Here is a 25,326-nt window from a genome sequence, read left to right on the forward strand (position 1 = left end):
GATTTGGCACGTGGAAAGTCTGCACGTCAGCGTGAAATTCGAGGAAAGGCCCTTAGCGCGTAAGCACGCATACGCGATTCTATTGGACCAAAGGCCCTCAGCGCGTAAGCACGTCTGTGACGTGACCCGCACGGGTGTTTCCCACACCGCACGTGATGAAAGAGCACACGTGGAAAGACTGCACGTCAGAGTGTCATCGCGTGTTATTGGACAAAAGTGCGCGTACACGCGATTGGCCTATGTACGTGTATATCAGGGGTGCGTGGGCAGTTACACACGCAAGTACGTCAGCGCACCTGTATCCCGGGGTGCGCAGGAATTTCCACACGCTATTGGACTGGGTACTGGATTTCAGGGGTGCGCGGGTCACACGCTCGCCTACAACACGCGCAACGCATTAATTTGCGCGCTAACAATATAACAAGCTCAGACCCAGGATGAACATACCGTTCCTAGCAGCAGTGGGCGTGGGCTACCAAAGGAGGAGAAGGAGGAGGATAGTCAGGGCCAGAATATTCACACCCAGAACCAGCCTTTTCGGGATGCCTGATGACCAGGTGCATGGGAGGTACAGGTTTCCACCACACATTATACTGGACCTGGTGAGTGAGTGGGAGGATGACCTCACATCACCCACCCTGTGCTCCCAAGCACTCAGCCCCTTGGAGAAGGTCCTCAATGTACTGCACTTCTTGGCCACAGGATCATTTCAGCGGACAAGTGCCATTGTGGGTGGGGTATCACAGGCCACCCAGTCACGCTGCCTACACCAGGTCTTGAACATCATCACTGCACGCCCATCAGTCCGCAGGCACATATACCTGCCCAGAACACCTGCAGAAAGGCATGCTGCCGCCCTGGATTTTTACGGTGTGGCACGATTCCCCAAAGTGCTAGGTGCCATTGACTGCACCCATGTGGCTCTACGTCCCCCCAGGGCATCAGAGCACATCTATAGGAACAGCAAGCACTGGCATTCCATCAACGTGCAGGTAGTATGTAATGCCAAAGGAATCATCACCTCAGTATTTGCCAACTATCCCGGGTCAACCCACGACAGCTTCATTTACCGAATGTCCACCCTAAGCCGGGACCTAGAAGCTGGGCGGCATGGCGATACATGGCTGCTTGGTGAGTATGAATGCCACTGCACATGCATGCATGTCAGATACTGAGCAAGGTCACAACCCCACCAATGATACCAATCACCACCTCCACAGGGGACAGTGCCTACCCTCTCAGCCCCCACATGATGACGCCAATTCGGAACCCAACCACACCACCCCAGGTAAGATATAACACAGCCCACATTACAACCCGGGGCATAGTGGAGTGCACATTCGGAGTGCTAAAGTCACGCTTTCGCTCCCTTGACCGTTCTGGCGGGCAGCTGTTGTACGCTCCCCCAGTAGTGTGCAGGATCATAGTGGCAGCATGTGTCCTGCACAACGTTGCAACACGCCGGGGCCTGGCCGTGGACATGGTGGTGGCCCCACATCCCCAACCACATGCACAGCCGCTGCGCATGGGAGGGGAAAGGGCACGGGGGGAGGCAGCCCGTACACAGCTAGTGGCTAATTACTTCACATAGAAATCACACCCCTGTGGAGTGCACACTGCCCTGGCACATTCCATCTGACAATCAATGATGACTCAACCTGACACTGATCCTGAATGTCTGGAGAATGAACCGTGAAAACCATATCAGCCTGAGATTGTTCACCTGGAAGTGTCACAATGTGTGCATCCCTACCCACACAGACACCACCAATGCAGTTTTGTGAAGTAACACATTCAAGCAGCTAAAATGAATACCCACTTGCAAAATGCAACAAGAGGACAGTGCCATGTCAGCCAACCCATCCCCAGCACCGCCACACGACACACCGTGCCATGTCATGCTATTTGCAGGTAAACAAACTAATCCCCACAACATGACACTAGTGTCACAATGTAGAGTGTCCCTAATTGAAACTTGCAACACCTGAAATGCTCACAGTAATGCAGGACCAACAACAAACTTGAGCAGGTACTACCATCAACATGACATCACAAATGTTATATATTAGTAGTCTCACCACCTGGAAATGCCTGCACTCCCACCACTACCAACTGTGCAGTGTTGGCGCCATGTAGAGTTGTAGGTGCACTGCTGCCAACATGGACCCCATCTCCAAACTAGAGGGCCTTGTGTAGACATGAGGAAGGGACCTGCAAATTGGGAGGTAGACACAGAAGATGAGTTACACATCAATGCAACATGCAGTGTACAACACAACAGCAATATGCACTAGGAATGTATACACAGTATTGACTAGACTACCCACACATGAAGTGGGAGTCCAATGTCACCATGTACGTCAATGTCACTTGGGCACACCCTTTGCAAGCCCATGGAAACGGGAAGCAGGAGGGGTGTGTGTGACTCTAACCCAAGCATCTGAACCAAATACATGACAAGCCTGCATGTGCCCAGCCACAATGCAGCGTATGCCCACAGGAACCACGGAAGCCAACAAATTGCCCCAAAAAAATTGGGAAAAAATAATTAAAAAGAAAAAGAAAAGAAAATCAAAAATGGCCATTGATGTGCCCGGGGGGGTTGGGGAGGCCAACCAGGAGGTCCGAGGACAGGATGCACACCAGAACCCACCTGCGTGGATCCTGGGAAAAAAAAACACCTCCATGGGCTCATGGCCCACACGGCTACCCTATTGTGGGAGTATCACTGCTGTCGCTATTATCACCCTGTGCAGCTGCATCCGGAGGTGGTTGCACTATGGGAGGCAGCCCACGCAAGGCCCTAGTCTGCTCCTCCATGGCTGCAAGTATGCGGGTGTGGTAGGTCTGGTTCTGGAGGATGAGTGTGCGGAGGTCCCCATGCAACAACTCACGGGATGCCCGGACCTCCGCCCTCTCTTGCCTGCATCTCAGCTGAGAGCGTACGGGTGAGACGCTCCAGCTGCTGTTCTGTCCTTTGGTGTGTTGAAGCCTCAAGCTCAACAAGAGTCGTCCTGAGGTGAAGGAGCTCCTGCCTCAGGGCTTCCCTGTGGCCCTGGGACTCTATGGAGATGGCCTTCTGCAGAGTCGCCAGTGCCGCCCGCCTGTCCCTGTTGGACGCCAACATGTCCTCCCTGTGTGACTAGCAGATGGAGTCGGTTGCCTGCTGTAGTTGCTCCATCAGCCTTTCAGGGGGGACAATGGAAGTGGCCACCCTATCCATGGCCTGAGCCATCATCTCGGATGATGCTGCCTGTTGGGTTGCCATACCGTAAATGGATTGCTCCCATGCGGTATTGCCAGGTGGCGTACGGCCACCACGTCGGCGGGCACCACACCTGTCTGGGGCAAGGCGAACTGCGCCTTGCTGTGCCGGCACTGCCTGAGGCTGCAGGACTGCATTCCCCCTCTGATCTGCTGGCCCAGGAACAGGATCAGATGTCGCGGAGTGTGACCCTGCATCCGTAACCACCAAAGGCGTAGCTGCCAACACTGACATCCCCATTGAGGGTTCTGACCCTGGTGCAGGTGGGTGGGACAGAACAGAATCCCTCCCTGGAACACTCACCTGCGACGGCACGTAGGTCTCATCCGAATCAACACCTGAGTACAGCTCGGGGGAGGTGCAGCCAGAGACACCCCTTGAGAGCACGACCTGCAGCAGTTGTGGGTTCTCACCCACCACCACACCACGTCCCTCACTGGTGGTTGGTCGGCCCTCGGACCCCTCCTGGGTCTGCACCATCTCCACAACCCCAGCAGTATCAGGTGCGTCTTCCCCTGCAAAGACATAAAAACAAAGAAATGGAAACAGGCATTAGCACCATGGCACACAATGAGGGCTGAGAAGCAAGAGAACCAGTACTTGATTGACACATGTCCCACATGACTAAAACCCTCCCATGCATGCACCCTCACTGCATATGAAGGGCAGGCAAATGGCACACACTGATGACACCAAGATGGAAGATGAACACATTTTCTGCATGCTGCCTGGCAGTGGCATCACACATTGGCCTGTGATTGCCAGGTGAAACACACATGCCATCACACAGATGGCATGTACCATTGCTATTGAGTGAAGATGGAGAGGAGGGCAGCACCTATTCATTCAGTCCAGTTCCCGCATGTAATAGCTTTTCTAATTCAAACAGGTCAGATTTTTCACCTGGAGCTGCCAGTCCGAAATGGTCCAATTGCACAGGGACATGTGTGAACAAATGATATCCAGGTAACAAAGTCACTCCACTTTACCATAGCCATGTCAGACATGTGACTAGAGGACTGCGAAATGCCTAGTAAAAGTGGTGGAATGCAAACAATCCGACTGAATGAACAGTGAAAAATAAGCAACAATGTTGTGGCAAGGTGACACTTCAAGGGCAACTGGCGTGCAGTTGGGCTAGATGTCTACTGTTGGCAGAAGGGATACTGCTATGGCCAAATGCAGCTGCGCAGGATGTATTGCATGAAGCACATGGCTGACCCATACGACTCAGGCGCACACACTCTCACCTGGCACACAAACAGAAGCCCTCACACACACCATGCACATGGATGACACACACATGCATGTGCACTCACCGGACAATGCCTCGTAATCAGGCAGATCTCCCACGCCTTGGATCTGTTCCTCCGTGACGTAGGTCCCAGCGACTGACTCATGTGGAGTGAGTTCCATGTCTACTACTGGAGACCCACCTCCAGTCACTAGAGTTGCGGCATGACTTGAGGCCAGCTTACTCTTTGCCCTGCGCTTTAGGTCATTCCAGCGCTTATAGCAATCATTGGCTGTGCGCCTCACGATTCCAAGGGCACTTACGATGTCCGCAACGGTCTGCCAGTGTGCCTGGCGTTGTGCAGGTGTGGTCTTGGATCCTGCAACAATGACCATCTCGTTGTCATGTGCGGACACATACTCGACAAGTGCATTCAGTTCGTCATCCGTGAAGCTGGGCTTCCTCGACGGGCCAGACTGTGTAGCCGTGTCTGGGGCATCAGCCTGTGCCGGACGAGCACTCTTCCTCTTCCGCTTGGAAGGTGGTGGTGATCCTGAGTGTCCTGCGCCGCTCTGGACACTAGGGGCAGGAGCCCTGGTGGACTCTGTATCAGGAGTGTGGGATTGCACACTCAGCATGGGAGTTGGTGCAGGCATTGGCTCAAGTGTGATGGTGTCAGGGGGAATGTCAGCAGGATGGACTAGGACCGACACTGTCCTGGCTGGGTGTGTGAGGGCTGGGGTGGATGGAGCCGCAGCTGCCCCTGCAGCCTCTCCGCCCTGCCTACTTGGGGCAGCAGATGACCTTGCTGCCCCAGATGCACGTGGCATGGTGACATCAACGTGCACCAGTGCACGTGTCATAGGCCTGCTGACCTGGAAGTCAGCCATGGAGTCAGCCAGGTCTGGTGCCACAATGGGCTGGTCCAACAAGGGCTGAGCATGGATGGTGTCAGCCACATCAGCCTCAACGGGAGGGGGGGGATTATGGGTGCCCTTGACTGGTCCTCCACACATGGGGGGACAGGCTCACCCTGCAAGTAACGACCACGTCCCCTACCGGATCCACCACGGCCACCACTTGTGGCTCTTCCACCTTTGCCACCCTTGCGGAATCCTCGCCTCCCAGCCATGGCACTGATGTAAATGTGCGTATGGGAGTGGCTGTAAACTATTGTCCTGGGCAATTGGGGGTCAAAGGGGTTGGGTACCAGATGGTAATTGTACCCTAGTGCTCTTGCAAGGCTGAATGTAACCCCTGGGGAAAGATGACGGGTCACGCTACGCACAGGAGCCCCAAAAAAGGGAGATGACGTGCACGCAATCCCTCCTAGACCACGTGTGCAGAAAGAAAAACCTGCACTACGCTGTGGCACCCAGTAACACAAGAATGAACGTATGCGTGTCACACGCAGCCTAGAATGACCTCTGAAGGGGTAGGCTACACACGGGGCAAGCACAGATGTTAGATACGTGCGTGACTCACCGTCTGCCAGGTAAAAGAGCTTGAAAAAGGAGCGCGTTTGGTTGGCAACACCCGCGCCAAAAGAAGATTTGTACGCTGTCTGAGGAGACAGGACAACAGTAGAAGGGAACACTGTTTGAGGGAACAGGCCCAGGTAAACCAGTAAAAGAGAAAAAAGAGAAAAAGCTGTCAGAGGTAACAGGGAATACGAACTTGAAACGCCGTGAAGTAAATCGCGTGTGAAACGACAAGAAGTACAGAATTCACCCACTCGCTCTCCACGAAAAGCACATACAAGGAAATGGTGTTCTACACGTACCTTTTATACAGGCCCACACGTCCAGCGTCACTTACGTGGCGTGTACGCGCTAGTGCCATTTCCACCAATTACACGCTTTGTCACTTCTGCGTGTAGGGCCATTTCCACCAATTACACGCTTTGTCACTGCCGCGTGTACGCGCTCGGCCCATTCCCACCAATTACACGCGATGACACTCTGACGTGCTGTCCAATAACACGCGATGACACTCTGACGTGCAGTCTTTCCACGTGTTCTCTCATCACGTGCGGTGTGGGAAACACCCGTGCGGGTCACGTCACAGACGCGCTTACGTGCTAAGGGCCTTTCCTCGAATTTCACGCTGACGTGCAGAATTTTCACGTGCCAAATCACTCCGTATCAAGCTGGCCACGCGTATGCACACGGAAGACCACGCTCCTGCCCAGAAGGCCGAACTACTGCCCCCCAGAGCCCCGAGCACGCTCCCACCTGCCATCTGCTGCTGCCTGACTGCCTGCTGCCCACGTGCACTGCCATTTGCTGCCTGCACATCAGCCAGGGGTGCTGTTGCTGTGACCACCCCTGCTGGAACCGAAGACTCCCGACTGGTATTCCATCGCTCCACAGCCCAGCCCCAGGACCCAGTTGCCCACCCACTCCTGCCTCTGGGGTTGTCATGTCGGGGAAAACACCATCTGTGACCACTGACAACCCCCGGCCAGAGAGGCAGAGGGGCACCAGCTTCAGTGCCACCGAAGTTGGTGTCCTGGTGGAGCAAGTCCTGGGGCAGTATGATGCCCTCTTCGGAAGTTCCCGCGCCGACAAGGAAGGACGGACTCGGATCTGGACTGACATCGTGACTGCCATCAACGCGGAGGGGGTGGCAGTCCGCGACTTCCAACATGTCAGGAAGCGCTGGGAGGACTTCAGGTCCAGGACCCTGAACAAGGCCCGGCGCCTCTTGAAGGCAGCGGATGCCAAGGGGCGCCGGGGCCACTTGTCGGAAGAACAGATGAGGGTCCTGGAACGCATATCCCCAGCGCTCCACGTCCAGGTCCTGGAGAAGCAGACCCGTCTGGAGTCGAGCGGTGAGTGTACATGCATCCTGATTGTGAGCAGTGCGTGTGGTGATTATTTGGTAGTGTGCAGGTTGCACATCTGTTTGTATGGGGTCGAGTATGGGTGGGGGTGTCCAGGGCCGTGGGGCTGACACATGCGAGGGCTGTAATGTGTGAGACATGGATGGTTCTTGTGTGTAGGCTTGCATGCCAAATGCAGTTGTGTGTGCACACATGTTTGGATGAATGTGTATTTAAGTAGACATGTCACTGATGTCACGCATGTATGTTGTTTTCGGCTGCATGTATGAGCACTGTGTACATGTGCATGTGTGTGTATTTGACAAGGGTGCAACAGTGATGCAACATGGATGCATGTGACTGCGGTATGTGGAAGCCTGATTGGCAGATGTGACATGGATGCCCGTCTGAACAGTGCGACACTTGGCAGAGGTGTACACATGCATGCAAGTGTGGTGGTGTGTGTACATGTGTGGTGCACTTCCTGTGTTGCATGTGATGTCTGGGTCACCTTTGGCTGCTCATGCTGTTGTATGTGTATGGATGGTGGTGGCAGTTGCGATATGGCTGTGGTATGGCTCATGTGTGCGAGTTGCAATGACATGTGTGTTGGGGATTGTGATGACATGTCTGAGGTTTGCCAATGCCACTCATGTGCAACTGTCATGTGTGTATGTGTCCATTGTACAGTGCCCTGATGCCTGTGTTTTGTTTCTCCCTGTCTGCAGCGTCAACTGATGAAGAGGGCGGAGAAGGTGCTGTGGAGCACAGCGGCGGGGATCCCACCGCCAGCCGGAGACGCAAGGCCCGGTTCCCCTCCCGTGTTGTCATCTCGTCAGGGAGTGAGGAGTCCGGTGCCGCGTCCCAGGCCGCAGCTGCCGGGGGGAGGTCCAAGAGGCTGAGGTTGGAGTTGGACTCCTCGGCAGCAGAAGGGGCAGCTGGGACACCACAGGGCCCCACAGGGGAAGATGGCACGGAGTCATCCAGGTTGGTGGGGGGTTTGGTGGAGGAGGAGGCCGTGCAAGCACCAGAGACGGGGTCTGGAGGTGGGGATCCCACTGGTGCTAATGGTGCAGTCCAGGACCAGGGACAGGAGGCAGCACAGGCCGCGGCGGAGGTGCCTGTGTGCAATCCTGTCCCCGATCCTGTCCCTGCATCATCTTGCACCAGCAGGGATGCCTACGTCCAGACCCGTTTTCAGGCAGGGGATGAGCTGACGTCAACTGGCCTTCCTCTGCCTGCGGACGTGGCTATCCAGGTCCCGGTTGAGCCTGTCCTGGCTGGTGTGGCGTTGCGTCAACGGGCCATGCGAGGTGACCTGCAGTCTTTTCATGGAGAGACTGCACGTCATCTCGAATGGCTCGTTGACCACGTCAGCCTGCTGGGACAGGTCACCCAGACCGGATTCCTCCGTCTGATGGGGCTTGCTCCGACCCCCTCCTCAACTGGACCCCCTACGCGCCAGTCGTCCTCTGTGCCATCTTCCCACCCATCAGTCACCTGGGTGCCCTGAGGAGCTGCCTCTGACAGTGCGGCCAGGCTGGTGGAGGAGGCATCCCTGCCACAGTCGGGAGTCGGACGTCCAGCAGGGGTGGCCACATCAACAACTGCACCCCAGCCGGCGGAGGATGTGCAGGCAGCAGGAGGCAGTGCACGGGCAGAGGCAGAGCAGCAGCAGCAACATGGTGGGAGCCATGAAGGCTCGGGGCCTTCGACATCGGAGGGGCAGGCATCGGCCGGAGGGCAGGAGGACCAAGGACAGAGAGTGTCTTCCGTGTGGCAGCGGTTGGGCCAGGCCATAGGTGCGGAGCGGCGGCGGGCGGAAGAGGCGCGGCTCACAATGGTCAGGGCGGAGAACTCCATGCGGAGGGCCCTGAGGCGGGCCGAGTGCCTCGAGGCAATCCGCAGGGGGTTGGAGGAGGACACGGCGTCGTCCCTGCGGACCCTCGGGCCATGGAACTGGACCGCCTCCGGGACATCGAACAGGAGTTCGATGATGCCCTGGCCCGGAACACCACGGAGTGAGCCGCTGGACTTGCCCGCCGCCTTTGTATATAGTTCTTTAGTTTTAGGTTTCCTTTGTTTTTTCTTATGATTTGGAGTCGACGGACACTGCTCCACTTTTTGTATATAGTTGCTTTTTAGTTAGGTATTTTTTTTAGGTTTCCTTTGTTCAGTTGGGCTCATGGACCCTTTCGAGTTTTTTACATAGTTCTTGATTTGATAGATTTTTTTTTTTTATTTGACTTTGGACGACCTTTTTTTGGATTATGATTTGCAGTTCTTTATTTTTATACGGACATACAGCTTGATTTTTTTTACTTCCCATTGTAGTTTGTTTCATTTCTTTAGCATTCTTACTTTTTTTCAATACAATTTTGTTTTCATACTTCACTGTGTGGTATCATCTCATTGGTTTCATGCATGTCATGTTGGGTGTTTTCCCATTCAATTGCAAACTTTGTGTGACGGACATGGGTTCATTAGCTTCATGAACATTGGGGGTGTGACATGTAATTTCCATTTCCATGTGGGTGAATGTGTTACTTGGTAGGGCTTTTTGGCTGTGGAGGCTGACCATAACGCACATGATTGGGGATTGTGAGGACCTGGTCGAGGGTGCCCCTGCACTGCTGGGGGGTGGGGGTGGTGGGAGACATGAGTGGGGGCCTGGTGGGGGCTGCCCCTGCACTGCTGGGGGGTGGGGGTGGTGGGAGACATGAGTGGGGGCCTGGTGGAGGCTGCCCCTGCACTGCTGGAGGGTGGGGGTGGTGGGAGACATGAGTGGGGGCCTGGTGGGGGCTGCCCCTGCACTGCTGGGGGGTGGGGGTGGTGGGGTGGGAGACATGAGTGGGGGCCTGGTGGGGTCTGCCCCTGGTGGCTGGGGGGTGGGGGTGGTGGCAGACATGAGTGGGGGCCTGGTGGAGGGTGCCCCTGCACGGCTGGGGGGTGGTGGGAGACATGAGTGGGGGCCTGGTGGGGGCTGCCCCTGCACTGCTGGGGGGTGGGGGTGGTGGGAGACATGAGTGGGGGCCTGTTGGGGGCTGCCCCTGCACTGCTGGTGGGTGGGGGTGGTGGGAGACATCAGTGGGGGCCTGGTGGAGGCTGCCCCTGGTGGCTGGGTGGTTGGGGTGGTGGGAGACATGAGTGGGGGCCTGGTGGGGGCTGCCCCTTGTGGCTGGGGGGTGGGGGTGGTGGGAGACATGAGTGGGGGCCTGGTGGGGGCTGCCCCTGCACTGCTGGGGGGGTGGGGGTGGTGGGAGACATGAGTGGGGGCCTGGTGGGGGCTGCCCCTTGTGGCTGGAGGGTGGGGGTGGTGGGAGACATGAGTGGGGGTCTGGTGGAGGGTGCCCCTGCACTGCTGGGGGTGGGGGTGGTGGGAGACATGAGTGGGGGCCTGGTGGAGGGTGCCCCTGCACTGCTGGGGGGTGGGGGTGGTGGGAGACATGAGTGGGGGCCTGGTGGAGGGTGCCCCTGGATGGTGGGGGGTGGGGGTGGTGGGAGACATGAGTGGGGGCCTGGTGGAGGGTGCCCCTGGATGGTGGGGGGTGGGGGTGGTGGGAGACATGAGTGGGGGCCTGGTGGAGGGTGCCCCTGGATGGTGGGGGGTGGGGGTGGTGGGAGACATGAGTGGGGGCCTGGTGGAGGCTGCCCCTAGTGGCTGGGGGGTGGGGGTGGTGGGAGACATGAGTGGGGGCCTGGTGCTGCTGCCCCTTCACTGCTGGGGGGTGGGGGTGGTGGGAGACATGAGTGGGGGCCTGGTGGGGGCTGCCCCTGCACTGCTGGGGCGTGGGGGTGCTGGTAGACATGTGTGGGGGCCTGGTGGAGGGTGCCCCTGGATGCTGGGGGGTGGGGGTGGTGGGAGACATGAGTGGGGGCCTAGTGGAGGGTGCCCCTGCACGGCTGGGGGGTGGGGGTGGTGGGAGACATGAGTGGGGGCCTGGTGGGGGCTGCCCCTGCACTGCTGGGAGGTGGGGGTGGTGGGAGACATGAGTGGGGGCCTAGTGGAGGGTGCCCCTGCACGGCTGGGGGGTGGGGGTGGTGGGAGACATGAGTGGGGGCCTGGTGGGGGCTGCCCCTGCTTTGCTGGGGGGTGGGGGTGGTGGGAGACATGAGTGGGGGCCTGGTGGAGGGTGCCCCTGGTGGCTGGGTGGTGGGGGTGGTGGGAGACATGAGTGGGGGGCTGGTGGAGGGTGCCCCTGGTGGCTGGGGGGTGGGGGTGGTGGGAGACATGAGTGGGGGCCTGGTGGAGGGTGCCCCTGGATGCTGGGGGGTGGGGGTGCAGGGGGAAATGAGTGGGGGCCTGGTGGGGGCTGCCCCTGCACTGCTGGGGGGTGGGGGTGGTGGGAGACATGAGTGGGGGCCTGGTGGGGGCTGCCCCTGGTGGCTGGGGGGTGGGGGTGGTGGGAGACATGAGTGGGGGCTGCCCCTGCACTGCTGGGGGGTGGGAGACATGCATTGTTGATCAGTAGTGCAAGGTGACATGTGGGTTGGCTGGGGGGCATGCCCATGGTGGATGGGCTGCCTGCGGGACATGAGCAGGGGTGCAGGGTAGTCCCCCGTGGTGTGGGCTGGCTGCAGGGGCCGTGGAGGTTGTGGAGCGTACACCTTGGAGGACCCACACGGCCAATTCACGTGTAGTACTCCCCAGAACCCCTGATATACACGTACCCTGCTGATATCGCGTGTGGAACTTCCCGCGCACCCATGGAATACACGTACCCTGCTCGCACTGGGCCAATCGCGTGTGGAACTTCCCGCGCACCCCTGAAATACACGTACCCTTCTGAAATCGCGTGTGGAACTTCCCGCGCACCCCTGAGATACACGTACCCTGCTGAAATCGCGTGTGGAACTTCCCGCGCACCCCTGAAATACACGTACCCTGCTCGGACTGGGCCAATCGCGTGTGGAACTTCCCCCGCACCCCTGGAATACACGTACCCTGCTGAAATTGCGTGTGGAACTTCCTGCGCACCCCTGAAATACACGTACCCTGCTCGCACTGGGCCAATCGCGTGTGGAACTTCCCGCGCACCCCTGGAATACACGTACCCTGCTGAAATAGCGTGTGGAACTTCCCGCGCACCCCTGAAATACACGTACCCTGCTCGCACTGGGCCAATCGCGTGTGGAACTTCCCGCGCACCCCTGAGATACACGTACCCTGCTGAAATCACGTGTGGAACTTCCCGCGCACTCCTGAAATGCACGTACCCTGCTCAAATCGCGTGTGGTACTTCCCGCGCACCCCTGAAATACACGTACCCTGCTGAAATCGCGTGTGGAACTTCCCACGCACCCCTGAAATACACGTACCCTGCTCGCACTGGGCCAATCGCGTGTGGAACTTCCCGCGCACCCCTGTAATCCACGTACCCTGCTGAAATCGCGTGTGGAACTTCCCGCGCACCCCTGGAATTCACATACCCTGCTGAAATCGCGTGTGGTACTTCCCGCGCACCCATGGAATACACATACCCTGCTCGCACTGGGCCAATCGCGTGTGGAACTTCCCGCGCACCCATGTAATACACGTACCCTGCCGAAATCGCGTGTGAGACTTCCCGCGCACCCCGGTATACACGCACACGTAATTTTTTGTCAGCGGGTGTCCGTGTTTGTGGGTACCCCTTTGCATGTCATTTGTCCTGGAGGGCCACAGTATAGGACATTCCTAATGGCTGTATATAGGTGCTATTTGTTGGCGCACCTTTTGGCGCACATTTCTTCCAGGCGCAGAGACGCTACCGCCTGCTTTCTTGTGGCGGTCGTGTTTGTGCCTGTGCGCTGGTTTGAGCGTGCGCTTTTTTGCCCTATTCTATTCCATGAATACGTGTTGTAGGCGAGCGTGTGGGCGTTCCGCGCACTTGTACCCTGTACTTCCCCCGTGACGCCCACGTTTTGGCAAGTTGTTCCCCATTCCGAGTGTTACGCCCCGTGTTCCGCCTACTTTTGTTGCGTGCGCCGCGCTATGTGCGATTTTCGCTGTGGCCTGTGCGATTTTCGCTGTGACCTGGCGCACGCTGTTAGATGGCCTGTGCGCCAACGTGCGCCGCGCACTTTTTTCTCGCACATCCGATGGTTTTCTCGCGCACGGCCTTCCATGAATCGATGTGCGCTGCTTTTCGTGCGATTTTCGCACTTGCACTGCGATTTTTGCTATTCCACTGCGATTCGCACGTTTTTGGCCACTTGCGCCGCGCTAATTATTCCATGAATCGGCCTCTTAGTCTTGTTGTGGCTTGGTTACACATGGGTATTGTCATTCCATGTACATCTAGTTTGTCTATGGCGCTAATTTCCATTATTGGTTGCATTTCTTTACTTAACATTATTTCATTGAATTTGAAACAGCTTGCAAGAGTTGGCATTAAGGCCATACAATTAACATTTTTGTGGGCTAATTGTTCCATAACATCTGTAGCACATGCATTATCACCATAAAGTGCATGAATATGCCGGGTTTTCAATATTGCTTCTGCTTCTTTAGAAAGAATACCAACTCTGATACTTTTTAAGATGTTGGCATAAGTGAGATCTGCATATTGGCGCATGTTTTCTGTTAATTCTCTGTATTGGAAATGTTGCCAAAGGATGACAATTCCAATGCTGCCAACAGTTTTACGGCAGAGTTTGTGTCCTAATGTTTTAAAAATAGGGTCACCTTTTACTGGTGTCAATTGAAGAAGATCTCCGAAAACAATAATGTGTTTTCCTGCAAAGAGCTCTTCATAGTTTGTTTTGAGTACTTCTTGTAATCTGAGGTGAATCAAAGCCAACATTAGGTTGGAGACCGTGCTCACTTCATCTATTAGTAGCATTTTCATTTGTTTCAATACTCTGCGTAGTTCCATTGCAGCTTCTGCAGAAAGTTTGTAATAATCTAATTTGTTTTGGTGTTCTACTGGCAGCAGTAGTAATCGGTGTAAAGTGACACCACCTATGTTGTATGCAGCTAAACCTGTGGGGGCAGTGACAACAGCTGACAGTTTGTTGTTTGTCAATTGTTGATGGAACTTACTGATGATTTTGATTAGGAATGTTTTGCCAGAACCAGCTTCACCACTGACATACAATAGTATAGGTTTGTAATTTTGACAGGTGCATTCTTTGTTTTCATGTTGTACACCATGTGCAATGTCTTTTGTTACTTCTTGAAAAATGCTACGTTGCTCATTGTTTAGCTTTGATTGTAGTATAGTTAAGTCTTCTTTTTCTTCATACTGACACATGGTGTTTTCTACTTCTATCCTAGCTAATTCCGCCTCATTTGTTATTAGTGGGTCTCCCAGTGGTTCTTGGCTTCCTGTGACAGAAGGTTGACTACTGTCAGGAGTGTCCTTATCTAGTTGGGCCTGGAGTTCTTCTTCGTGTTGCTGTTCATTGTGCAACATTGTTTTGTACTGTGCAAAGTTCACATCAGTTATACTGCTTTCATTTGCCTTGAAAGCGTCTTCATATGAGTCATAGTTATCTAGTATTTCTTCTTCTTTTCTCCATGGTTTAAAGAGTTGTAGCAGGGACATGTAATATACTTCTTTATGTTGAGGAGTCTTTAATGACAATTTGATATGATTAATTAAATTTGGTTTGGTGAGTTTTACTAAGCTGCCTTCACAGTTTGTCACTTCGTATTTACGGTTTTGTTCATCAGGTTTTATATTATTTTTGTATGTGTAGTTTTGGGCTATGTGGTATAGACACATGGTTTTCAAAGTGGTACTCCTTTTTGGGTAGTATGTGTCCAACAAATTGTTTTTTAAAATGTCTTGGCTGTTGGGATCATGTTTGGCTATTGTTTCTATATCTTCGTATGATTTTAGAACTCTTTTTCTAGATTTAGCTGGACCAAGACTTAGCCATACTATATTTTCAAATTTACCATACAATGCAGTACCAGTTAATCGATCAGCTGCTTCATAGGATCCACATTCTCTATGGGACAGCATTTTTATGCCCAAGCTTTATCATTTCTGAGACACTGTTTTATCTGATGACAGGTCATTCCAGAGGTCTTGGAGCTCTGTCTTTTCTGATTTAGTTAAGTATGCTGTGACATATCGTGCAACTGCAGTAGAATTGTCTGCAATGTACTGCACATCTATGTTTGCATTCCATAAGTGGGCAAGGATTGCATTGTAATCATTGATATATTTTTCTTCTTCTTTTCTTTTTATGCAATATGTATTTTTAGGTGACTTACCTTTAACACTATGTCTAACTGAAGACATGAGGTTGTTTACTTGACCTGTATTTGTAACTGGTCTAGGGAAACCAAACCGGCATTTGGTTTAGTATTTCCCTTTGTTTTTGTATTTGCGACAACAGTATTTGCCACATTTGTGTCTTTGGAATTGTAAAATCTTTCCATGAAGATCACTATTTGTGGATTCTGATGGAATTTCACAAATGACATATTTTTCAATAAACTGTAAAACAGTGGCTTCACTGTCTTGACCAAATTTAGGAGCATCTTTAATCCATAAAAGCATGTGGACATGTGGTGCTCCTCTGGCTTGGTATTCTTTTCTCCAAAAGAAGTGTTGCACTTCTCCAAGGCGAGGAACAGTTTTATTACAAATAAAATGTAGCATAGCAATGAAGCGATGGTGAAAATATCTTGAAACATTAACAGGATCCTGAGAACAAAGTTCTCCAGGTGTTAGTATATCTATGTTTGTTTTGTTTTCGTTTGATATGCGTAGGAAAGCATGTAAATCTTCCCATGCATATTCTGCACAACTTAATGTAACAAACCAAGTGGGTGGGCCAAGGTTTCTGATCATACAACGTACATCTCCATGACGTCGAAGCCAGAACTCTTTAGTACCACGCATATTTGCTAATAGATTTGTAAGATTTGCTTGTAAAACCTCATCTTTTTGTTGAACTTTTTGTAATAATTGTGTAGCTGTCAAATTTTGAAAGTGTGATCCTGATTTTAATATGTGTGCAACTCCGTAACATAAAGTTGCTAGTTCACTTTCAAAGAGTAGGTGGAATATGTATTCCACATTTTGTCGAAATCTGGGATCTTCAGAATACATTTGTAATGAGCGATATTCTGATGCTGATGTTTGAATAGGTCTATCATTGTATCTTCCTCCTTTGCCAGTAGGAAAGAGTAGAGGAAAAGCACATGCTTCTATACTTTTTTCCCATATGCTTATTGGTGATCCTTTTGTTTGACGCATTTGGTACGTTTCCAGTGCATCTTCTATGGTGTCATTAGAGTGCAATGGATGAATTGTATAATGGTCTAAAGTGTTTGATATTGTAGCAGGATCTAGGAGCTCAAATTGACCAGCTTCTTGTGTCTCTTGAATTATGTCAGTTGTATCTTTCAAGTTTTCTTCAATATTAATTTCTTTGTAATATTCATTATTCTCTTCAAGATATTGCAGGACTTCTCTAACTTTATGTAAATCAACCAGTTGTTGCCACATTTTTTTGTCTTTTGTAGGTACTCCATTTACCAAGATAATTAAAGATTGTTGCATTGGATGTTGCACTCCTAGAGTGTGCACATTTTCTTTTAGATCTAATGGTAAATGCACTACTTTTCCACGAATACCTTTCACTAATTCAGAGGGAGGTCATTTTGCAGTTTTTGGTTGAAGGCATATTATTGCTTGAAATGGGTGCACTGTTTGAATTATGATGCTCTCATATAAATTAGGTTGTTGAAGGGGTTTTGGTAGTGGATATAATTCCAAGTTATTTGTGATAGCACGTGAAGGAGTTTGGTTGTTGTCAAGTTTTTTAGTGCAGTAACTGCAAAGTATTATGGGGTCAGTTATTTCGTATTTGTTTTCTGCTATAAGGTAGAGAGCTAATTCAAACCATTTAGAATCTTCATTGTCTTCTATTTTGTATGATAGGTCTACAGTTTTTGTGTTACTTTTATAAAAAGTTCTGCACCAACACACACACACGTGGTTTGGTACTTCAGATGAAGTGCTTTCAAATTTTAGTATTTCTTTTTTGTATGTATGTAGTGAAAGGTTGCCATGTGCAGAATTGTTACGAAGTTGGTTTACAGCTAATTCATCTTGTAAGTGGGTTTCACTTCCAAAATATTTTGTCTCTATATAGTCGATTTCTTCTAGTAGGTCGTTTGCTGTACCGTGTAGAAGAATGTTATTTAAATTGGCTAGTGCTAAAGCAGGACTTTTATCATAGAACATTTTATAAACTAAATTTCTTATACTTGCATGATGTGTTGATATCCTTTTGATATCATGGAAGGTTGTTTTGCAAGTAGGTCCTGTAATGCAGGCCAATGAATGTCCTTGTAGTCCTGTGTACTTGCGTACTGGACAAACATCCATATTTTGCAGTAGTTTAATTTTGATTTTGTCTTTGCTTTTCACATATTGATTGAGGAATTGGCGTAAAGACTTGAACATTTTTTTGGGAATGTTACACATTGACGTGTACTTCTTGTTCCATTATGGTATTATTAACTTTTTCATAACCTCGACCACTGCTATGTATGGCAATCGTATTTGTTTGCTTTTGTTTGTACGCTTCTTCATTCAAGTATGGTTCTGTGCTTGTAGTGTGACTCCATTCACCTCCACAGATATTTAAGAAGTTATTTCTGTTGACATTTCGTTTATTGAGAAGTCTTTTTTGTAATTTCGTTATTAGTTTTGTTAGTGGTTTCATTCTGTTTAACACTAAAATAAATAACTTTCTTTTGAGAAGAATTGCACTGTCTATCAACGCTTCTAAGATTACTTTCCTACGATAGGTTTGAAGTGTTGAACCTGGTTTCTCTCCTGTTTTTATAAGATTTTGAAGGACTTTGTGACGGAACATTTTGGCTAAAATACTTTTCTTGGTATGCTTACTTTGTACTATATCAAGATTTATAGAAGAAGTTTTATTTGTAGTGATAGTTGATTTTCTGTTAATTGTTTTTTGGGTTGTTTTACTTTTTGATAGAGGAGGCAAAGTTTTTGTACTAGAAACTTCTTCTGTTTCACTACATGACTGTATTAGCTGTTGTGTTTCAACTTTTTTTATGAATTCTGCTATAAATGGATGTTTATGTTGGAGACTTTTCTTTTCATTTGCTCTACTTCTGCGTTCCTTTCTATGGAGTTGCTTTTTGGTAGGCATTCTTTAGGGTCTGCTGAAAAAAATACAGAAGGTATGGGTTGGGGTGTTGTGCAATGCATGTGTGTCGTGTGCATGAGTGTTTGAGTGAGATGATAAAGATGTATGTAATGGTGTGTGATTGTGCATTGGGAAGTACAACTACTAGGGATGGGTATTCTTGAATTAATGTGTTACTAAACTGGGGGTTCAGATGACAGAAAAAGGTAAGCCAGTGGTGTGGAGAAGTATAAATAGTATATCTAAAGCTATACAATTAAATCAGTTGTTTGTTCTACATCATCTAAATTCTAGTGGCTGAGTTGGGTAATTTGGGTGTCGAAAAATAGGAATTTGTGGGCCATTCTGCCAGTAAATCACTGTTTAAGACGGGGGGATTTTTGGTCAGAATGGTGCAGAATCTCTATTTTTAGGCACAGAAATCGCATGAATTAACCTTACAGTGTGTTTGAGTAATAATTCAAATATTTTTTTTTTTCTAAAATGAGCAGTTTGCTTCTTAGTTGTTCTTTGTACTTCAAATTCGGCTGCTTCTTTTCAGGAGAATGGTCTTCACTGCAATTGTAAAAGAAAGAAATTAGTAATTTGGTTTGTATATAGCACTGTTTTTAATTTAGACATAGATTCTTTTAATTGAAATGCTCAGCGCCTTCCTCAAAACCATTAAAAATATCGAATGACTAACTGTAGGAAAGAAAATATCTTTACTATGGCTTGTGAAATTCCTAATGTACCACTGTATACCACTATTCCTGTAACTAAGCTTTTCCACGTAATAGTGAGTCAATGTCATAGCCTGCTTGTCCTATATAAATGTAAGTCATTCTATAAATAAAAAAAATGAAAACCTATTATGTGTTTGCACAAATATTATTGTTTGAGATTTGATCATAGTGTGCGCATGTAATTTTGTTTGATTATATGTAGTCTATATATTTGATTTCAAAAATGTTAGTTTAACATTATTTGCGTGTGTGTGTGTATGAAGAATTTAAACGGTATAAAGGTTTGTGAGTCACAGTTCATTTTAGGACAATGAAAAAATGATCGTAGCTTCATTTTACAGATTATACAAGGTAAAAGTCAGTTAGAAAATGTGTTCATGTACTGTATAGAAAGTATGCATACCTGTAGTTTGTGTTCATGCATATGGATATGGACGAAGCTGCAAGTAGAAATCTTGGAGACTTGTATAGTATTTCTCGTAGATCGTGCTTGCCAATGGTATGAGACTTGTACTCCGAGAGATTCACCGTACATTTGCAGTGCTGATCTATGAGGATGTGGTTACATGTAGAGGTCTTGGATTTGATTGGTGGATGGTCATGTGATTTCTTAGCTACATCCAATGAGGGAATGGCACAGAGATTGAAGTGGAAATGGTAGAAGGGCTGTCCATGTTACGATATGTTCGCGGACATGGCGGTAGTTCTAGGACACCGCGTATTACATCCGGGGAATTTGGGGTGGGGAGGCATGCAAATGAGATTGAATATAGCAAGGGATTGGTCAGTAAAGTTTAGTGAGTGTGTTGTGCTAGGAGAGGTTTTCTCAGATATTCTTTTTGCCGAGAGAAGAACAGATGGCTATGGCTGAGTGTTTCAAAAAACAGATTGTGTGGATTTTGGGAGACTCGTGGATACATTGGTTGAAGGTGCATGCAGAAAGCTGTGGAGTATCTATAGATCTTGGATTCGCACATGTGGAAGTGCACTGGCATGGAGTGCGTGGAATGAAGTGGTTGGACTTGCTACCTCTCTGTGCAACTTTGAAGATAGAGGAACATCCAGACATAATTGTAATTCATTGTGGAGGGAACAGTTTAGGACATGTGTCTGGAATTTCTTTGCAATTTGCAATGAAAGAAGGACTTCAGAAGATCATGGACATGTTTCCAAACTCCAAAGTAATTTTTTCACGGATTGCGCAGAGACAAATGTGGCTTTGTTCTTTCTCATGTGGTCCACAAATGGAGAAAGCAAGGCGTAATGTTAATAAGGCTGTTTGTGCCTTCCTAAGAGATGTTGGCATGTCCTCTTTTCACAATGAAAATATTATGTTTCGTAGTACATACATTTTTCGCAGAGATGGATCCATCTTACTTATGCTGGCAATCAGATTTTTCTGAGAAATGTACAAAATGCATTGCGACCTTTTTTAGAAATACAGCATCCATTTTGAAGTAGGTGTTAAGTATTTATAATTTTTGACATACAAACACCTCCCAAAGGCTCTTTTCAGAGCCACCACTTCCTGTTAGAGAAAAAAGCATTGGTTTCAATAGGGTAGTACCCCAATTTATTTATCTTATGTTCGCGAACTGTCCGCGGACTTTCAAGAAATACAAAGGGACCTGCTTTATTTATCTTCAGTTGTATTTTTTAACTGTGAAAGGCAGCTCTGAAAAGAGCCTTATTTTTTTTATTTTTGTTATGATTTTTTTTTTTTATACACGACACACTAGGAGAGGAGGGGAAAGGAGGGTAAAGGGGGGGGACACCAACCACAGGGATAAGTAAGGGCGAGCTAAGAGAGGAAGATGTAGAGTGGGTTTTATTTGGGTAGTGAGCAGGTCTTCTCGTGCTGTGAGACGATAGTCTCAAAAGCACTCCGAAGTCGCTCCCCCCTGCAGAGTACTGTGTCACAGTACATACATACGACTGTGACCCTCGAAAGGTAAGGGTCATCAGAATTCTGTATGGCCTGTGAGGCAGCTTGAGGAAGACGCTGTCCCACAGAGGTGTTCCTTGTGGTGACAGGATCAGAAACGGAGGATGAAGTAGAGGCAATCAACCTACTACGATCTTCGCAAGGTACAACCTGGCGAATGGCCCCAGTGTGGAATGAGTTGAGGTGTCGCTTCATGGTAGTGGTCCCAAAGCTGTATGAACCTTGCCTCCTGCGACTGAGTACCATTTTGCACTCATTGCAGGTGACACGGTTCGCACGAGCCTTAGGACCATTCCCATGAACGATAAACAACCGCCACACCCAAGAATCACGCCAAGGGCGGGTAGTAGTGATTTCCTCTACCTCATTCTCGTCATCCTCTTCTTCCTCCTCCGTATCCTCACTCATGTTCCCCTCTTCAGGCCCTTGGGGACATGGTGGTGGTGGAGGGGGTGGGGGTGGTGCTGAGGCAGATGTAGCACCAGGTCGCAATAGTGGAGCCATGGATGTCATCGGCTTGGAGATGGAAATCTCAAAATCTGCAAAGTATGCAGCAAAATGCAGTGTGCTCTGTGGAATAGCCAGAAACACAATGAGAATGAGCTCTAGGGCGTGGTCTTTTATAGGGGTGCCTGTACGCGGTTCACGGACATGCGCGCCGTCCGCAAGACAGATCGAACACCAAAAAAGGTTCAAAAAGTCACAAAAATATGTGGAAACTTAGGATTAGTATGTGGGATTTGTGGTATGGTGAGTTTTTAATGAGAAATATTGTGGATTACTTGGAAATGTACTTTTAAACTGTTCGGGGACACGAACAATATCCGCATTCAGAACACGCGATCAGCGTGGGCGCGGTAACATGATTGCTTCGTGAGCATGTTCGCTAAGGAAGCAGCCGTCCGCAGGACACCCAATGTACGGACATTGCTTTTGCGCATGCGCGTTGATGTTCTACGGACAGTGTTCGGGTCCTGAACTAATTAAAAGTGCGTCACACGTAAAACGAACAGTTACGGACAGCCGTTTGTTCTTAGCACAGTTTAACTTACTTGCGAACAATACGGACAGACATAGCGTCCCCAGCACACCTCCATTTTCGTATATTTACGAGCAATTCAGGACACCACGAGTGTTCTTAGAACAGTTTCAACTTGCATAAGAACATTACGGACAGATATAGTGTCCTCAGGACACTTACATTTTCGTCTATTTACGAACATTTCCGAACAAGCACGCTGTCCTTGGACACCTAAATTGGTTTTAACAAAAAGAACTGAAACAAAGTTACTTGGTGGGGCAGAAACGGAAACAAAAACAGGAGAATTAGGGATTTCGAGATAATTGGGATCAGGTGAAGAAGGGATGGAAATGTCATCAAAACGTTTTGTTCCATGGAGAGGGTTTGGGGTTAAATGAGTGAGATATGGTGAGGGGGGACAAGTACAGGTGGGACAATGGTATCTTGTTGTTAGTTTTAAGTGATCTTCCACAAAGTTTTTTAAATTGGTAAAATTTGCCATAAGTTGGTCCATTTTTTCCTTTATGTGTTCCAGAGTGTTATCCACCGCTTCTTTTTCTGTAGTAGTTTCAATTTTTGTATGGTCTGTACAAAAAAAAGTATATGTTAAATGTATACAAAATAATATGTATTAATTGGTTTATATAGTAAAGTGTGTACCATTAGGTGCACTATCTTCTGACATTTCCTCTCGTGGGAAATGCTCCTCTAGCCACTCCAGAGTACTACACATTTCTGTGAGAAAACAAAAAAGTAATATTTTTTTTTAATCTAATACAGAAAGTTTATAAATATATGAGTAAAATGAAGTGCACTTACTATTTCAGGTAAGATATGTGATGAGTAGTCTGTACGTCTGGTCTTGCTCTTAGTTGTGGAGTGCCTGTAAGGTAATTATGTTGGAAGCCACTTTATCTTCTTTTGGTATATTCCATTTTAGAACATATTGTATTTAAATGAATGGTTAGTGTGTTACATATATGGGTTACATTTCTTAAGTATTACTACATATACTTTTTGTATGTGTGCTGCTTTGTGAATTTGTTAAATGTTCCTATGTTATGATATAACAATTACACATACCCACCCAGAGTTTTTAGGTGGTGGTACTGTTGTCCGAACATGTCCACGGACAGTCAAATTCAGTAGAAAGGGTTCAGTATGTTCCATATTACATGTGCATAAAGTCAAAGTTATTATTGTTAAGTTGTGCTACTAAAAACTATGAAATTCAGTGAAAAAACTTTGTTAAAGGGACGTTATGGTTCCAAGTAAAACCGAAAAACCCCTTAAATTCGCCAGTTATGGTAAGCTAAGCAACCATAACTCGCGCCACCACCGTGCACTGCTAAGACTAACACCCAGGACATCAAAGATGACATCACAAATGTCATTGATGACATCACTAATGACATCACATGTGCATTTACCTTTCATAAAAAGTCTGTACAAGGGTTTCTTATTGTAATGTTAATTAAAAAAGTGTGTCAAGGATCATTGGAATAAATATCAAGGGCTAATTAGTCCATCCAGTATACTAAGGTGCTAATGTAGAAACATAGGCATTGTGTGCAGCATACACGATGGAGGTTCAATATTCATAAGCTTGCCATGTTGAATAGTGAAATAACTGTTTTCTTATTAGACTTTTGCATACTGTGAAACATGTGATAAGTAGATAATAAAACCCACTTACTACATAATTGCATTATTATAGACAAAACACAAAGACACAACACCACATACAAATATGAGTATACACAAGGAAATTGAAGTAAGAAAAAAACAGCAGTAGTAGCAAAAAGTGTTCATAACCTAACTGATTACCTTTATGCAGAGAAATGATTGCTCTGTTTCAAAGCTGCTACTTATCCTATGTATATATATCACATGATGTGACTGGACCCTAAGGAAAGTAGTGTGAATACAAGATATAAAAATAGGTGCATATACAGGGAAAGTACAGTAATAAAAAAACAACAGAACTATCAGAAAGTGCTGATAACTCTACTGATAATTTTAATGCACAGAAAGGATTGCTGTATTTCATGCTTGTATCTTCCCCTATATATATGTTTCATATGATATGACTGGACCCTAAGGGAATTATTGTAAGAACATACTTGAAGGATGAGTCTACAAATATACTACCTTTTCCACATTTAATTCCAGACTGTTACTGAAGAAAACCATGTGGCCTAGATATGTCAGTAAAGGAAAAAAGGGGGAGCCAGACATGGGATGTCATCAATGACATTTGTGATGTCATCTTTGATGTCCTGGGTGTTAGTCTTAGAAGTGCACGGTGGTGGCGCGAGTTATGGTTGCTTAGCTTACCATAACTGGCGAATTTCAGGGTATTGTTTGGTTTTACTTGGAACCATAACATCCCTTTTAACAAAGTTTTTTTACTGAATATATATCCTAAAACAGGTGACTTACAGAGGTAACATTGACCTAAGGGGCAAGGGCTTCAAACTACTGTACTGTTTAAATATATACAAATATATTATTAAGCAAAACTGGAGGCAGTGGGGAAAATGGACAGAGGGCACAGGGAGCTCCCTCTTCAGCATGCACGTTAAATTTAAGCTGAGCTTTGAAGAGATCCACAGTTAGACTGGCTTTGAGTGTTATGGACAGTGAATTCCTGTATAGCAAGTAAAGTAGGGATAAAGCGTGGAAGCGAGAGAAGCCATAGGCAAGGCATGGGGTGAGTGCAGAGGAGGATTGGAGGAAACAAGATGGGGAGTATGGTATGGTTTAGTAATGTTTATTTGTAAAGCGCCTATACTCAAAGAACTCAAGGAGGGAGGGAACAAAAGGAAAAAAAAACAGTCATTCAGAGCCCTTGGAAATCTGAACAATACAAATCTGCATAGGCAGAGTAAGTGCATATAATACAGGTAACAGTGTAGATAACAGCAACTAGGTCTGTACATTGAGATACAAATAGACAGGTACTGAGGAGAAAGACCATTGAAAGTTTTGTATACTTGTAGAAAGAACTTGGAAAGAGGGGGTTGGAGATTAGAGTTTTTGTATAGTGGTTATTAACATGATGACACATTTTCAGAATGTTGAGGAGGGCAATAGGCGCAGAAGAGGTGGTGGTAGTGATGAATGTATGTAAGTTGTAGGTAGCTCTCAAAGAGGACTCCAAGATTGCGATCCTTGTGTGAGGG

This window comes from Ambystoma mexicanum, chromosome 7p (genome assembly GCF_040938575.1).
Source record: "Ambystoma mexicanum isolate Mex_15411 chromosome 7p, UKY_AmexF1_1, whole genome shotgun sequence".
Lineage (NCBI taxonomy): Eukaryota > Metazoa > Chordata > Amphibia > Caudata > Ambystomatidae > Ambystoma > Ambystoma mexicanum.